General features: G+C 37.8%; 2 long non-coding RNA genes across 3 annotated transcripts; both read left to right on the top strand.

Moving 5' to 3' along the window:
- Nucleotides 1–935: 935 nt before the first annotated feature.
- On the top strand, nucleotides 936–2830 carry LOC113081101 (uncharacterized). 2 transcript variants are annotated; one of them, XR_003282099.1, is made up of 5 exons: nucleotides 936–1369; nucleotides 1673–1939; nucleotides 2039–2089; nucleotides 2242–2384; nucleotides 2796–2830. It is a non-coding gene; the product is annotated as an uncharacterized LOC113081101 (long non-coding RNA). The 2 variants fall into 2 exon arrangements; XR_003282100.1 differs by lacking the exon at nucleotides 2796–2830 and adding an exon at nucleotides 2484–2515.
- An 82-nt stretch (nucleotides 2831–2912) lies between these two features.
- Nucleotides 2913–4846, top strand: LOC113081102 (uncharacterized). Its single transcript, XR_003282101.1, has 3 exons — nucleotides 2913–2966; nucleotides 3110–3236; nucleotides 4691–4846. It is a non-coding gene; the product is annotated as an uncharacterized LOC113081102 (long non-coding RNA).

Below are 4846 nucleotides of genomic sequence, written 5' to 3'. Positions count from 1 at the left end.
ACCTCTGAGACTGCTTTTGAGCTAATTAACCAAACAGAGCATTTATTTATTAAATTGAAAGAGAAAACCTACAAAAATACAAAAAACTACTCCTCTTTGATGGCATTTAACGTTATATCAGTTAAAATCTATGAATAAAAGTAGATTTATAGGACTTACCTTTCCTCCGTGTCCGTCTGCTGGAAGTTGACCGTTACAAAATGACGGGCACGCGCACGTCGCGCACTTCACTCAGAAAGTGACGTGCGCTGCTAGTTTAAGGTTTAAATGTTAATGAGTCCCGTACTCTCTTTCATTAACAAACATTGTCACCATTTGCTAAGTAAATTGTTTATTTTATTGTTCTTAAACTGATGGCATATATATATATATATATATATATATATATATATATATATATATATATATATATATATATACAATTATTTTAACATGCTTGATTAATTTTTTTTGTATATTTCCCAAAGAATATGCTGTTCAAATGGTATCTTAATAATAATAATACATATAGTGCAATGATATTAAAAGTTATCTGAAGACCAGCTGACCACGTCGCTACAACGTCCACAATGGGACTAACTAGCGACGTCTTTTGAGTACGTGCCCACGACGTTTCTGGGAAGTTAGCCAAGATTAAAAAAAATGAAACTTTACCACGACGTCCTCACAACGTTGCCATAAAGTAATGTCGCGCTGACCAAATGACGACTAACTGGCAACGTCCTCACAACGTTCTGTGTTTGCTGGGCTGTCATTAAAGATGAATTACGAATAAACACCAACCTCCTTGTTCCTCGTGATTTATTCTGCAGGTTTTTGGTTCCTCGTGTTTTATTCTCCATGTTTCTGGTTCCTCGTCTTTCATTCTCCAGGTTTCTGGTTCCTCGTGTTTTATTCTCCATGTTTCTGGTTCCTCGTGTTTTATTTCTGGTTCCTCGTCTTTTATTCTCCAGGTTTCTGGTTTCTCGTGTTTTATTCTCCATGTTTCTGGTTCCTCGTGTTTTATTTCTGGTTCCTCGTCTTTTATTCTCCGGGTTTCTGGTTCCTCGTGTTTTATCCAGGTTTGTGGTTCCTCGAGTTTTATTCTCCGGGTTTCTGGTTCCTCGAGGACATGTACGTCTGGCCGACGTCGGCCCAATATCGAAACGTCGGCCTCTATACCTAAAACATCTATAAAACATCGGCCTGGCGGAGGCCGATATAATTTGGTCAGTGCTCTGTTCTCCAGCTCATCAATCGTCGGCCCTGAGTTGGTTCACGATCGCGGGCCGATGCCGCGCTTCTCTGTGTGCGCGTGCCCAGTATTCGTCTCTTTTAGCCACCCAGAGAGAGAGAAGAGGATAATCCCAGCGACATCTGTGGCTCTGAGGTAACGTTACGATTTCACTTCAGCTCAATTAGACAAAAAATACTACTTTGTTAATTCTGTGACACTGAAAAACTAGTAAGGCACACGGTGTGTTACAGTCTACGGGCAGCTGAAGAGACTGGCTCATTTTCAAATAATGTTACCGTTAACTTTTTGAGCCAACGGTCACGGTAGCGATTTTTTTTAACATTAATGTTTACGCCTTAATGCGTTTTCAGAAGTTTCTCGGAGGGAAAATGTAAAAGCGGGTTATTAAAGAGAAGTCCTGACTGCTTTTTCACCGTGTTTTTCACTCTTTTACAGGCTTTCAGAAATAATCCGCTGAAATAATATGGTGAGCTATTGTTGCTGTTGCTTCTGAACTACAAAATGATTTTTAAATTTATTATTGAATGAGACTGTACATTATAAATGTAATGCTTTAACTCTAGATGTTTGTGTAAATGCTGTGTGTGCGTTGAGTCCTGCGCTAGTGGGGAGCAGAGTTGCCATGGAAACGGGGCATCAACACAAAAACCGTTACTGGCAAGCAGTAATCTCCGTCTCTAGCTGCAGTTTACACTGTTTTGGGTAAGTTTAGTTGCTAAAATCACACAAATATTATATACAAATTTTCCTGACACGTTTCTTCCTTGTTATTGACATGTTTCAATAAAATTTATTTTATAGAAACGGTTTAGTTTCTTCGGAAAAGTCCGTTAGCATCTTAGCAGTTTTCAGGTAGGCTTACTATATAGATTGAGCTCTTGTTGATGAAACTCTGGGCTTTTAATCAAATCTTCGATTTGATTAAAACAAAATGATTTTTAAATTAATTATTGAATTTTTATTGAATGAGACTGTACTTTATAAATGTAATGTTTTAACTCTAGATGTTTGTTTGTGTAAATGCTGTGTGCGCGTTGAGTCCTGCGCGAGCGGGGAGCAGAGTTGCCATGGAAACGGGGCGTCAACACAAAAACCGTTACTGGCAAGCAGTAATCTCCGTCTCTCGCTGCAGTTTACACTGTTTTGGGTAAGTTTAGTCGCTAAAATCACACAAATATTACATACAAATGTTCCTGACACGTTTCTTGCTTGTTATTGACATGTTTCAATAAAATTTATTTTATAGAAACGGTTTAGTTTCTTCGAAAAAGTCCGTTAGCATCTTAGCAGTTTTCAGGTAGGCTTACTATATAGATTGAGCTCTTGTTGATGAAACTCTGGGCTTTTAATCAAATCTTCGTGTGTGTATGAGATATTTTGATGGCACTTTGAATGTTTTGCTGGTGATTTGTCAGTAACTTATGTTATTGGAAAAGGCTGATTTACTGAATCGATGACGTCACTTACAGTGAGAGTGTAATCGGCTGAAATCAAGTTCACATTAGTTTCGATATTTCATGATAAACAGATATTAATACAAATTGTTCTGTGATTTCAGGAGGACAGAAATAAACTCTACAGAACAGAAGTGAAGCTCCAAGATTTCAACATTTCTGAAGGGAGATTCTGACTTAGAAATACAGGTGACCTGAAGAAGCTCATGAAAAACATGAATATGCCTTTTTCAGAATACATTTCACCAATTTTAAGAAGTCCCTGACATCATAACGTAAGTCACACTCAACCTAAAACTAAAAATATAGATTGTGTTATTTTAAGATTATATTTTTAGTAGTAGAATATGTATATTACATGTTATTATAATTGTTATATATTATTCTGTCTTTTATCTCCATTTCCCCTCTACTCTAGCTTGTTTCCTTCTAATGAACCTGGAACTGCAGAGTAAATATTGTTGACTCTGTGTCAGATTGCTTGTTTTGTTCCTGGATTCTTCAGTGATGACGATCAGAGTCTTGAGTGAACCTGCTGTCAGACAGTGAGTACCGTGAGGTTTCAGTCAGGGCCTTCAGTAAACAACTGTTAGATACCTGTACACATGTTACACATCTCTGTTACAGCTAACGCAGCCGTATGTGTAAAGGTGCGGTCACACTAGCCTTTGAACGTGCAAAATTATTTCGGACGCCGCTGCGAATATGGGCGGGAGCAAGATATAACGGTTTCCCCTTATCACAACATGGGTTAATCTGTGCTTTTACTGTGTCTTGGTGATGGCGTCGAAAGCGTCTTATTATATTGCACTCTGTCTCTCTCTCTCTATAAATATACACACTAAACAATAAAAAAAATATAGAACGTGTCCTCATTCAAATGTGCCATCTGTTCCTGTTTCCATTGACACTGCGAACCATGCAGCTTCTTTTTTAATTATCTTTTAAATATGTATTATATAAAATAGGATGCTGCGCTACGGCTAAAATTAGCACTTCATTTTTTAATTTCTGTACAGAGAGGTCACGCAGTGACGTATCATTCATCTACTGGTCCCACGACTTCACGTGATGCGAATTCGCAGGTCAAAGTTCACCAAACTTGAACTTTCGAATGCAGCGAAATGCGAAAATTTTCGCATGAGCCTGGGTTTCCGGTCTGACGCATTCGCATGCGTATGAATGGAAGTCAGTGGAACGAAAAGTGCAGTGTGACCGCCCCTTAATGCACATATTATGCCCCACACAGGCTCTCAACAACAATGACGGGGCTGATCAACAACTTCAGCAGTAGGCTAGATTAGTGTGGGTTAAAGGGTTAAAATATTATGAATCACTTATAAATCATTGAAATGTCAACATTGTACTATTATCTCAATAAACAGTATAAATCATTTACAAAGCTTTCTGCACCCCCCAATCTAAGGTGTAAACTACTCATCAGTTGTAAATGTTTTACAAACTTTGTGGTTTTCAGTTGTGTGTGTGTATATATATATATATATATATATATATATATATACATACATATACACACACAAACACACAAAATCAACCAACCTGTAACCGGAAAGTTTACATTTACAACTGATGAGTAGTTTACACTTTAGATTGTGGGTGCAGAAAGCTTTGTAAGTTATTTATAACTTAATCTACAGAACAGATAAAAATATTAACGTCACTTATTAATCATCTATGAACACATAGTCATGTTTTGTAAATGATTGGTTTACCATTAGCTAATTACTTTTATTACATGGCTCTGTGGGTACTTGATTCTGATTGGTCAGTTGCGACATTCCGATGCATGTTATCCCTGGATAAAAACCTGTAAAATGTAATAACACAGGCTCATCCGGGTAACAGTAGTTGGTGCTGTACTCTTGCTTTAACTATTTTTTTTTTTATTGGTGGAAGCTGTGCATTTGTTTAGCTAATAAATTATAAAAACTGTGTACAACAGTTGTGTACAATAGTTTAATTATGTCATCCTGGTTAGGGTTGGCCTGATTGACGATGCCATCGTCCATCGCTGATGGCTGATAGACATCACGATGCTGCGCCGGACACAGCGTCATCAGCTCCAGTATCTCGCCCGTGCATCTGTTGTCATGCGACAGAGAAGTCACGTTCTATAGACAGTTTCTATAGACAG

Source organism: Carassius auratus, unplaced genomic scaffold (genome assembly GCF_003368295.1).
Source record: "Carassius auratus strain Wakin unplaced genomic scaffold, ASM336829v1 scaf_tig00033119, whole genome shotgun sequence".
Taxonomy (NCBI): domain Eukaryota; kingdom Metazoa; phylum Chordata; class Actinopteri; order Cypriniformes; family Cyprinidae; genus Carassius; species Carassius auratus.
The sequence above is the reverse complement of the archived record's forward strand: the minus strand, read 5'-3'. Positions and strand labels throughout refer to the sequence as shown.